Genomic DNA, 13,354 nt, shown 5'->3' with positions numbered 1-13,354 from the left:
GGCACCGTACGTCTCGGCGCGGCGTGTTTAACTGAAGCGGTTTACATATATGGCACCGCCATTTTGTTGCAGTGATATCGCGAGCTACCGTGTGTAATAATAGACTGGACCTCGTTCTTCGATATCAATGGTGAGTCTCGAGGTGAACGCTGAGATAATGTCCGAACCTATCTGCCTAAGTGGGATAAAGAGTATATAAAATTTAAGTTGGTAGATTTGTGATTGTATGGGACTAAATTATGTAATTATGATGGATGCCGCAGTGGGAATCTCTGTATTATTTTTGACCACCTGCAGTTAACCAACGGGCGCTCAATGAGCGGTACATGAAAATTTTTCCGTGCAACCTCTATGGAACATGTGAGAGGGAAAAGTAATCGATTGATTGTGCATGACCATAGGTCTCAATTCGTCGTAGAGTATAGAAGGTCACTTGTAGATGGGCTACCCCCTTTCCATCCATCATCACCACGACGAGCTCTTCCCTCTCTTCTTCAGGGAATCTAAGTTACGTCTTTAATTGCGCATTTAACCCTTGGAAAACGTGGTCAGGCAGCCAAGCCAACATTAATGACGTTGTAAAATATGTGCATGCGACTGTCTTCCGGGGGGAAGAGGAATGCCACATGGAGGAAGTTACCATATGCCCTACCTTGCTTCGCACGCAAATAGACCAGTGACCCTGCCTTCCCAAAGTCATTTAAGACCAGCCCGGCACATGGTTAAAAGGAGAAACGCCCCCATTCGGTACAGTGGGTCTGGGTACACTGGTGGCGTGAATGTACTATTTTTAATCTGCTGCCATGTGCTAGTTTTAAACAATATCTAAATACGTGTGAAAGTTCTCATTCGCCGACGTACAGAATCCTTCAATGTTGTCCTTCAATATACAGACATCGATCTGAGCCCTGAGGTTCCAGAAACCAAGTCAGGACGCCGGTCAGCTATCTTTTTTCACGTAGCTTCATGTTAAGATGCCTGTGTTCTGTAGCTTCTCCTCAATATGACACTAAGTGCAAGGAATCCCTCCCCCGGCTCAGACACACAGGCACGCACACAAATAATCGATCACAAACAACCAAACATGAACACACGTACACACTCTTGCTAAATGACCAATCCTATATTGTAAGTAAATGTCTCGGTGAAACTAATGAGGTTTCTACTACAAATTGAGCCCCCACGAGAGAGGTAGTTCACAAAACATCGTTTAGTTTACGAGACTCTAGTGAACCTTACAAAAGCAGTTAAAGAGAATTGCACAATAATATTTTAATGGATGCCTTGCCCCTGCAATATGTCTGAGAATGTTGCATCGGTCGAGACAGCTCAACAAGCAAATGTTAACAAATTCACATCTGAACATAAGGCGAACTGCAGCACATACTAAAACATATCTCAGCCCGTGGTTGCAGAGTGACATAGTTCAACCAGAACTCGAAATTCAATTTTAAGATTTACGTTACATTGACCCCCTTCACTTCAATGTAAAATTCCGTCCACATTGAATACAAGCAGAACCTTTGAATCGCTGATTGTGCATTTTAAGGTTACTGACTTTATGAAATGTTTGAAGGCTGAAATAAAACACCTGCCTGCCACTGTGACCATATTCTCGCTTTCTACTTTTAAATGCAGCAAAGCTTGTCAAATTGTTGCAGCGGATTCCAAGGAAAACAATTTCTCTGGTTTCATGTATTTACATAGGAGCTCCTTACGTAAAACTTCCTTCTAATCTCCGCATGTTCAACCGGCTTTGCGGAGAGCGTAACGGACAACGCGGCAAACAAGTGCTTCATCATGCCGTTTGCAAAAGTGTTTGTCGCGGCAGACATCTGCAATTGTCGTATATGCAGCGTCATTAACCGACGTCTTAAGCATGACAATGCTGACGAAGCAAAGCTCCCATAGAACAAACGCTTTCGGGATTCATTGTGGGGCTTTTGGGCAGTTTGGTGCGAAATCAAGGCCCGCGATGACCACATTCCGCAGTTAAGGAAGTGTTGTCGGCGCACAAAAAAGCAGCCTTTCTCGTCCTCCTTACTTCGAGATGAAACAAAATACCTGCCGCTACGGTCCGTCAGCCAGACACCCCGATAATCTTATGTAAGCTGCCAATGGCCACATGATCAGGGATTTTTCTCGTGTCATGTAATTAATCAAGTATGACAGACCCGTCATGGAGATCCCGAAAGATAATGAATCTTTAAAGTCTCCACATGCAGTTGGTTTGCTGATTTCTCGTGGGTGGATTATCTGTTTTAATTCAACGTTTGTTGGCGTAGCTGAGGATACGTAGCTGAGGTTGTAGCTGAGGTAGCTGCGGATACCTGCCGTTCATGTATACCTATATATACAGGGTATCCCAACTATCATGCGAAAAGATTTAAAAAATATTCCCAAGCAACGTAGCTCGACAGAATCAACGTAATGTTGTTCGTAATTGCTTGGAGATACTCAGATTATTTTCTGCATACCACCTAATTACATGTTTAGTTCTTCTTAATTATTCAACTCTTTAAATATTATAACTAGATGAAAAGCGTCACTTAAATCTTAGAGCAACATGAAAAACCCCCGACACAGCTTTCTGTTGATCGATACGTGCTACCTAAAAGCGTTTTTCGGAGCGTGAAAAATGCCTGCGGATGCACGCAAACTGGCTCGAGCGGCCGTTGACCTGCATTTAAGGCCACACAGGAGTACGTTGGTTCTGGAGTATCTGGTTCTGGTTCTGGAGTTCTGGTTCTGAAGTATCTGGTTCAACATGAAAATTTCATAACATATTTTTGTCTACACAAGCAGCTGGTCTTTTTGCACTTTTAACCTCTATGCTATCAAACGCAGACGTGATGCTACACAAAGCGTCTTTCTTTTCTCTTTCTTTTGTACCGAGAGTTGGTCGGGGGGGGGGGGGAGGGCACTGGCAGTGAAAATTGTCGCTTTGGGCTTTGATGCATTTATCGTTAATAAATTCACTTCCCTACAAATATTTATTATTTTTGGAGTGGTATTGGCGTTTACGTGAGTTCCAGTAAATTTGCTCGAGAACAAGCTATGCTTGTGCAGTCAAGTAGTTCAGTGGTGCTTTATTTTCTCTTACAAATATTGAATTGTTGATCAGTATATAGATACAACTTCCAGAGTACACTACTGAAATGGCACCTCCTTTATTGACTGAATGAAACGTATAAATATTAAAAGCATATAAGCAATTACATCATCTACAGCGTAATTATTAAAGAAATAGGTAGAGCAAAAAATACAAATGCAACGATGTGACGCATGGGAACGTATTAACTTTGTTTTTTGTAACTATAAAAACAGCAGTTGAAGACATAAATCAACGGCATGCATTTACTATCAACATGGAGCGAGTGCCGCCGATGCATAATCAAACAAATCCGACAATCTGCTGTACATAGTTGCTACAAGATTTAGGCAATGACGCGTCCTAGTTCACAGCAAATATTGAATTATTTGCGTTTGCGGGGTAACCAAGGCCAATAATAAACCAACGACTGGGGCAAGTGTGTCATACAAATACTATGGTGGCATGATTTTATGTAATGATATTCTTATTTGGTAATATGTTGAGGTGTTGCTAAATTGAACCATGTGTATTTAATGAAATTCCTGATTTTATACGTGTTTCGCAGGTGCGAAATGGCAAAAAAGGTAAGACCCATATTTATATTCAATTAATCTAGTAGGAAAGCCTATTAGCTAATGCTATCATTATTATTATTAAACGTATCACTAGTGGCAAGAACTTAAAAGTATCCTCATTCCGTAAACCTCCTTCTTTCAGCGATGATTATGTCCTTAGAATTATACACTGCTCTTTAATGTGACACCAAGAAACGTACAATGATCCGTAGGCCTAATAGGAAACAAAATAAGGGATGATGAATTTTAGAAATATTCTTCATGTTCAAGAAAATCACCTGTACACTCTTTTGATTTGAATAATTATGAATCTACTTTTTTCGCACCATGGAGAAAGCATATATTAGGACCTTGGTTTCTTTAACAATGAATACTGCATTGTTTATGCAGAAGTTAATTGGGGCCCTAGGATGCTGCCTTGCAACACACCTCCGATCACCTCTTGAATGACAGATTTAGAATTTTCAATCAGCACATGTTGTTTTCTGTATTGACGGTAACTTTCGAGGACTGCCATAAACAATGCACGATAATCATAAGGCTATATTTTATTAGGCTTCTCATGTTCCATTTTGTCAAATACTTTCGAGTAGGCCATGAACAATCTAACACTGCAAATTATATTATCCAAGGAGTCAAATATAATCTATTTTTGTTGCATTTACTGCCATACGAGGTCTTCTTTCAGTAAAACGAATTGTGTAAACCGATACGTCGTAATGAAATTGTATATCATTCAAAAGCATTTGTTCTTCTTATGGCGGTTTTAGGCTTGTAGCGCAGCTCGGAAGAGCAAAAAAGGAGTAAGGTAGGGGTAATCAAAGGGAACGGGTAACAGAGTGAGCGCTATTTCCCGTTCCCTTTGATTACCCCTACCTTATTCCTTTTTTGCTCTTCCGAGCTGCGCTACAAGCCTAAAACAGTCATGACATACCAACTCGCCCAAACTGCTACGCTTTTGACCTTTCTTATGGCGAATTTTTCATGCCTTTAGAAACAACCGTTGTCAAGATTCCTTTCGGCCTGTGGTATGCATAAAATCGCCGCCTTGAAAGGAAGCACACCTACTTAGGACAGGGCCTAATACATCGGAATAAAGGGCATTTGTATGCTTAACCGGCTCATTCTGTACGTCGTCAATATTAGTACTCACTATGCTTTTTTAGAGATAGAATGCAGTTTGCATCTCTGCAGCAGTCGTTGTATAAAGAGACGCTGTGTCACATGCAGGTAGATTCAGAATCGCATGCTGTTTGACCCGGAGTCAGCATACCTATAACCCTACAATTCGAAATTGCCAGGGTACCTTCCATATGATGCGGCATCGTCTGTAAGAGAGATCTCAGTGGTATTGTTGATAGTTTCAGGTGCCACCATGATCCAAAAAATGACACAATGCAACAATTTGCTTTATAGTTTCGTGGCTGCTTACTTAACGAGCATCTTCTTCGTTAACAAAGTTCTCTTACCAGGTATCTTGTTAATATGAACTGTGTTCCCCTTTAATTTGGTATTTTTATTTCTATCGCTACTGATATTCAAAGCTGCACATTATATGCCAGATGTAATAAGCCTGCTGTACAAGAACCTAAAAGAAAACAACGTCTAAGTGTGCCTCATTCCTCGACCACATGGGCTAGCTTGAAAAGAAAATAACAAGCAGACTTCTCGGCACTGCGATTATTTAGGAAAACACGCGTTATTATCTCAACCTTGAAGTGGACAATACATTACGGAAGTAATATTTTAAATTTGCAAGATGGGACGCAGCCCCGGCACGTATGCACGCCGGCCCGAATAGAATATTGTTGTGAAAGACCAAAATATGCGCGCGCGCCGAGGTTTTAGTACGATACGTAAGAATGGTTTTTCTGAGTTGTTGTCACTGCCAGTGTTGGGTGAAGCTGCCTGCTGGGAAGCGGCATGTATCATTCAAAAACCTCCGACTGCGTCTCCATCTTAGCATCTTCCCGATTCTCGTTCGGGTTTGGTTCAAATCCATCCACACGCTGAAACAAGACTGTTTTCACGGCGTATTCAGCTCACGCTTCCCTAGAAATTGCATTTTCGCCGGTGAATCCAGACGGAGGCAACACGCACTGGGAGGTAGGAGAACGTATTTTCTAAGGTGTGGTTCACAAACTTCGTTTCATTGAAAAGGGAAAACAAGAACAATGGTCTACCAGCTTTCTCGAACTACTTGTCATTCCTTCCAGCTCAGGAAGATGCCTGAAGAAACAGCAAATCGGGTGCACTTGAAATCCTGCAGCACAGCCTACACGCAACACTGAGTTTATTTTTTAGACGCGAAATTTGCTTTGCGTTAGGAGCAATTTTTTTATCGCGTTCCTTTAAAGCAGCATGTGGCTAACAACATTCCTTTTGCCCTTTTTTGATGCAGTTGATTTTCGTCATTCTATCGCTTTATATTCGTTTACTCGAAGTTTCCAAATTAGTTCTCTCTAGATTCATTATTTGTACATCCAAACGACGACCATTAGCGAAAGGAGATGCGACAAGGTTTCTTTTTGTCCCTCGGCACCCTCATTCATTACGTTGTGTGGTTTAGCGACAGTGAAATACTGCAAGGTTGCACTACTCAGTGTACAATCTACATTATTTCTTTCTTCCCGCTCCTCACTCTTACAATAGTCCAAGACGACAGACATGGCTCTTCCCTTTAAGAACACTTCATCCACCGCTTTTTGTAGCGCTTTTCTGGTTCCACACATGCACCTAATTTGTCATTTTCATATTTAATTTGGCTCATAGTTGTCTTGTGGCCCTGTTCTCACGACAAAACATCACTTTGAGCTAAATGAAGCGCATTGTTTAGCGAGCAAATCTTCCGCCAGAATCAGAAAGGGGGGGGGGGGAATGCGTGATTACTAATTTCTAGATTGCACATCCGGCCAACGCCACAAAGACGCAATATGCAAACTGCTGACTTAACAGCATATCAAGTGCTGTCGATGGTGATAATAGTCCCGTTTCTCGAGAGAACCAGTTGGTCATAGACAAGTAATAATAACACCTAAAACAATCAAAACGTGAATGAACGACTTAGCGGCCACAAGGGAGCAAGTCTCTCAAACGGTCCTCACACTCGAGCTTGGGCAAAGGAACATAGAAGAAACCAAAGAGCTGTGCCTGCCCATGCTTGACGTCTACCAGTGTGGCACGGGCGCCACCTGGCTTGAAATGTGCGCAGCGCGCCTGCTTCCTTGTTATTTCGAGGCTCGGGAGTGGCCTTGCAACCATCGGGGTAGCTCGCCGTCTTATTAGCTAAGTTCTCCGGCGACACATTGCCTATCAGGCGCAATTTCGCAGACGCCAATACCACACGGCAGTGCGCCATTCCGAACCGGGGAAATGTAAACGCCAAGAGAGAAAACACAGCGCCCCATCGTCTCACGCCGCGTACACGTTTTCAAGAAAATACCAAGCTCAGCATCAAACCAGACCTGGTGACACAGCTTGAACGGGGCAGGCTAATATAGAAACTTCTCACTGCGGCGGCACTGTTGCCCTACAGCGCGACGGCCTTCCACTGTGGCGTTATACATTTATCACCACAAACAAAGCTACAAAGGCTCACTGAAATCGCCAGGCAGGTTTTGTTGGGGAGGAGACTGTTTCTGAAGATCACTGTGTCATGTGCACATGTGTGATCATTTTTTTTTTCGCTGGGAGGACGAGTCATATACGTGAGTTAATATCGACCCGAAATTCAATCATTTGCCCTTACTAGACAGCACTACTATGAGCACTTTACAGAAATAACAAGCGTGAAAAATTTTCACTGACCCACTTAGCGTAGTAAAGCACCTGAGGCAATTGACAAAGACTCTGCCAAATCTGTCAACAGAGACTCCGCAAGTTCTCCAACCTCAAACTCTGAGGCACAGTGGGCACAGGAACATGGTCTGAATCGCTTTCACCGCATGGCGTAAATAGTGGCTCAAGTGCTCCGCGGATTTGAGACACCAGTATCAAGTAACTTCTCTCTGATCCCCCACAACTTCAAACGCTTCTCTAACCCCCTCCCCACTCAGAAAGAAAAACGAACTCGAGAAAGTCGCGCCTTTATACAACCGTGTGTCTACTTCATTCTCCTTATCATCCGCATGACACCAAGAGTGCCTCTTCAGAAGCGTCCAGCTAGAGTGGCTCCGGAGATCGTCAGTAGCCAACGAAGGAGCATGTCCCAAGTGCCCAGCGCCTGTGGCAATTGCGGACGGCCAACAGCTGCTCTGGCTATGCCCGGGAATGCGCACTCACATACAATCGGTTTGAAGATACTTAGAAAGGCCTGATTAAATTCGGATATGTAAAACAACTTCAACTGTGAGAGGAAAGACAAGTCTTCAGCAACGTTGCTGCGGTTCGTCTATGACTGAGACCAGCAAATCCAATTTAATTTTCTCTTAGTTCGTTGTATTTCTTTTTTTCCACCGGCCTTGTGGCGAGATTACCGAAAAGTCTTGATTGACGCGCTTTGTAAAAACTGCGCTGTGAAGCCGCATTCAACTCTGGAGCCGGCGAAGACAACTGGGGATAATTGTTGCTATATTTTGGTATAGCAAAACTAGAAAGTGGAAGTCCGTCGAAGCAGAAACATAGTCATCATTTCTACAGTCATATCACACTCGTCCTGAAAAAGTAAATAGTACATTCGCACCTGTGTCCGGAACGATTGTACGGAACGATAGACGCGTACTCGCTGTACAATTGGAGATTCTAGCATTTAGCAGTTTTTAATGTTTCGTAACACACCATGATAGCCAGTGACCGGTAGTAATCACTCAATGCGTTCGCAGAACATCCTCCTAAACCAATAAAATGAACCATTTTGGCAATGTTACCTCCTTGGGGTTACATAAGAAAATCGTACGTAGCACTGCAGTGCTTGGGTAGTTATATTCCGCGAAAAAACATTCTTACTGCGACATCTGAGATAAGTCTTCGTTGTGACAGCTCACATTTGTTGCCTAAATTGCAGTTACTTAAGTCCGGCAGGAATAAAGTATTCTGCGAGCTCTACTCGCTTTTCCGTGAATACGACGGTAAACTTAGTGTTACCGGAGCGCTATTAATCGCTATCCTTTCACTCATTGAAATTTCACCCTTAAATGTCCCTTTGTCGCAGTTGCTTAAATCTTATCCTGTATACGGAATCACAACTCGTCTACTTGCTGCAAGATCACGCTCTAAATAAAAGAAAGATATGTGGTGCGCCTTATAAAAATTAAGTTTGCCTGAACGTACGTTGAACTTGCAACATGCATATCCAAAGTTGTTCTTGTGGCGGTCATTCTTTAGGTAAATATTTGTGCGCACTTGCACGACGATTCCGGCGTGACGAAGGTTGCCTTTTGTCTGGGGAACCGTAAAAGAATGCAAAACATCAGGGGAAGCATATCAATGTATACGAAAAACAAAGCGAATAAATACTTTAGGAACCTAACCGCCTCTATTCAAACATTTCTCCATGAGAGCGAGAAAAACGAGGCAGATCGGACACACTGTTGGAACATGAACGATGTTAAGCTTGTTTTAGTTATGGAGGTACCAGATGGGAGAGGTGACTTGCGGATGGGCTCGTCGCTCGTACTGTCAGCTGCCTTTGCCACAAGAACTACATGGCGCACATGCCTTAGCGCATATGACGCTTTACGATTGAAGATTGGTGATGAGAGACGTATGGCACAAAGAAATGTGACGCGTGTAAATACATTTAGAGTTTCTTTACACGATGTGTCAAAGTAGTTCATGCCCGGTATTGGTGATTGGCCAAGAACGGATACATATCCGCTGGCACATACCCTACGCCTAAGAATGAAGAGCACCTGTTAATGCGGATGAAGTAGACGAAACATAAAGTGTAGGCAAAGAAAGTTTCGTTTAGATGACCTGTTGCACAGCAAGAAGAAACGGACTAATATAAGCGAGGCCAAAGTGGCCTAACGCAGCTTCAAAATTATTCTGCCTAAAAACTACAAATAGTCATAAAAAAGAATCATTTATTTGCAACATAATGCGACGGCTTCAAGTTTGTTGTTGGACTTGGTTGCTGTGGTTGGTAGACGGTTTGTCATGCTCAAAGTAAAGCTGTCTTGCTGGCATAATTTGCGGTTTTGAGCAAGCCCATTTGGTCCATCGCTTTCAGTGGAAGTCATAATAATCACAATGTGAAACCTGCACTGTATGTTAACTGGTGGATAAACGTGAAACTTCGTGCCAATACGCTCGTTCTTTATAATGCAATGGCTCTCTACGAATGCAATTTGATTCCTATTATGGCCGACCTTGGATATCATGCACGAGGATGCCAGACTCTTCTGACACGTGCCTTCGGTCGGTGGACAGCCGTTCGGATTGCGCCATATCATTTCGACATGGCTGTTATGCAAACCTGCGACGTTCGTGGAGCGTGTGGGCGTTCTACTGGCGATGGGCTGGAGCAGGCGCTCCGTAATTAATGGTGGTCTCAGCTTTCGACTAGCAGCAGATGGCGTCTTGAAGGATTGTGACGTAGTGCGTTCAGCAATGATTCGGGCTTCGTTTCGTTCAGTGTGTCGCTACTCTGGCAACTAATTCCTTGGACAGGACTTCTCGACGTCAGTACTTTTCGGCAATGTTTACGTACGCCGGTTTTCATCGGTAACCACTTTGGCGTTATTCAACACAATGCCGCACGAGTACTAGACCGCTGCTTACCACATATCGTTACGCGATGTCATTTCGATTGGAAACTCGGTATAACTCTGCTGGATCTGTAACTCGTTCCAAGTTTCACAACTTGCTTCGTTCGCAATCACCTGTGGCTGATACTTTTCAAATGTGAGTTCAATGTGTGGATTTTAGTTGTAAACATACAAAAGGCCTATGCTGTGGATTCCTTGCACTTTAGTTGAGCAGTCAAGAGTTCTAAACTGAAGTTGGTGTGTCCATCCATCTGTTCGCCCATTCGTACATCCTTCGTTTCCGCAACGCAGAAATCAATTGCAGACGTCAAAACAGACGTCAAGATGACTTCATGTCAAGGAAGAGGTCAAGTATTCGTCGTTATCATGCCGTCATCAAGTTTCCTCTTCATCACTACCTTTATCTTCACCATAGGGACACACAAATATTCGAAACTTCGAATACAAATCGAATATTCATTGTTCATTTATTCGTATTTTATTCGATAATTCCGTATTCGAAATTCTTCCAGTACCATGGATAATAAATCTTACTGGTGTCTTGAGCTAGAGATATCGATGCAAGTAAGGACTGTCTTGAAATGATTGTTCTGTATTATAGGCGATAGCAAGAAGCAGTTGTTCCTCATTTACGAGCTTTTCAGTTGAAAGGACGCCCAGTTGTGAGCGGAATTACTTGCACGTATCAAATCACGTATGTAGGTCCCATTGTTTATGCAATGTGGCTGCACACTACCTTTCCATTTCGCTTTATTTAGTAATGAGAAAAATATTTGGTATTTGTTTGGAGACATGAACGACACTTTTCTTGAGCATTTGTAGGCAATTCGATTCGAAAATTTGACTATCAAGACGCAACTACTTCTCCATATGCGTCGAGGAAAGCTTAACTTCTTCACAGCTGAGCCACATTTAAAGGAAACAAAAGAAGCCAACCATCTGTCACTACTTTTGTCGCGCTGTGGGCAAACCGAGGCCCACCAACGTAACAGCTATAGCAAGACAAGTTGAGGCACGAGACAGTACCAGTGAGTTCGTCTCTGCTTCCGTAATCAGACAATACACATCGATACCGTACTTGTGTTTGATAGTCACCGGCTATGTTTATCTAAAACACATACACATGTTGTAGAAAGGCGCATGACCTGAAATCAATCAATCAAGCAGCCTTATTAGTTCAACATAAGACAATGCATACTTATTAGTTGCACTAATATATTACAGGCTAGTTACCGGTCAAAAGCAAACTGCGTCTATGCATGAGTTACAGGGACGAAATGACAGACTTTTTTTCTGAAGAGACAGTTCAATCCAAACCATTGCACCACGAAATTTATGTCTCTCGCCGTGTGTACTGGGAGATATTAGTAGATTTTAGTTAACTTTTGCTGCTTGTGTCGTATTGCAGAGTAGTATCACGAACATTTTAGAAGGAATTACACAGTTGTACGCACATTGTTATTTACTAAACGTGATGTCTTACATTCGCACAAAACAGTAAAGTGTGGTACACGTACCATATAATAAATTTCGTTAGCATTGTCGCTGACTGGCGAAAGCGTGATTACGCGCAGTGCTCGGTTTTCATAGTCGATGTAGTAGTGATAAATATGAAGTATATTTTTGACCCAACCATGCGAAAACAAAGTCACACTTCTGCACGAAAGGAAAGCATCGATTGCGATAGAGATTGATTAGACCACTGCACGGAATAAGGACAGTAGGTTTATCGGCACTTGCAAACATACACTTGCAAACCTCCGCTTACTAACTAAATTAGCAAGCGTGGTGCTACGAATACACAGGCAAACATGAACGCACCTCACTGGATTACAACGAACGCTCGCTGTCAAAATGCTGTCGTGAGGAAGACGCAGCAAGCGAATTGGCTTTCGTGCTGCCTCTGGCTTCAACGCGAAGGAAACAGCGAGAGCAAAGCGCGCAGGAAGCTATGAGCCCTCGTGGAGTTTAAACTCTGCATTCAGAAACTGGAGCAGCGAAAACAGGACCACAGAAAGGAAGAAACAAGCCCAGCCGGTCAGATGAAAGAGCAGAGCCTTTCTATGTTGCGCTGTACCAGTTTTAGAATGCAATACCAACTCGCCCTATCTCCAACCCTTGTTAGACTCTGTACCCACCTCAGATCCCTTTAAAGATATTGCCCGTGCCGCTGCAGCTGGAGTAACGCCCCCTCCCCCCCCCCCCCCCCTTCTCCTCGGTGCCTTGCGCGCGGCGGAAGTCGGCTTATTCCCACCCAGCTTTCTTCCTCGCGCGCTCTATGCGGTCGTGATACTGCCTGTGGACGCTGTAGCCATGGCCGCGCCAAAGAACGTGCTCGTTTATATCCTCGCTGCCGCAGTCGTTGCAAACAGCACTGCTTCCCTTTCGATAAGGAAAGCCAAGCATTCCGTCATAGCGACGCCAAGCCACAGACGCCAAATGCGTGAGTGTATATACAGCCGCAAGCAATATAGGCTGCAGCAGGGCGCCCGGGGTCGAAGACTACACGACGATGCCGAAGCACGAAAAATTGGTTTCGCAAACACCAATAAGCCGAATTGGGTATAGAACTCCAATATTTCATATGTTGGCGTCCGTCGGCGACGCTTGGCGCCGTGGACACCGCGGGCACCATGTTGCATCTTATATTGCACGCGACCGATAGATTCCATAAGGACCTGGGATGTCTGGATAGCAATATAATAATTCAATCGCCGTGTTCAGGACGCTGGGCAAGAGCCCTTCCTCAAAGCAACTTTGTTGCCCTAGCTAGCAAAACCAATATTTATTTAGCTTCTCTGTTTATTTCTTTGACTTTTGCCTAGCTACAGTGAAATTTAAGAAAAACCCTCCTCGTGAGTAAACACCTGTTTTCTTATAACGTATGCTTCTTTTTTAAAAGAAATTTTTAATATAAACTACCATATATTTTGACCTGGTGCATCCCGATGCAAGCCTTGGAATCTCACCACGCCCTT

The sequence above is a fragment of the Dermacentor albipictus genome, chromosome 10, assembly GCF_038994185.2.
Source record: "Dermacentor albipictus isolate Rhodes 1998 colony chromosome 10, USDA_Dalb.pri_finalv2, whole genome shotgun sequence".
NCBI lineage: Eukaryota > Metazoa > Arthropoda > Arachnida > Ixodida > Ixodidae > Dermacentor > Dermacentor albipictus.
Note: the sequence above shows the minus strand (reverse complement) of the source record.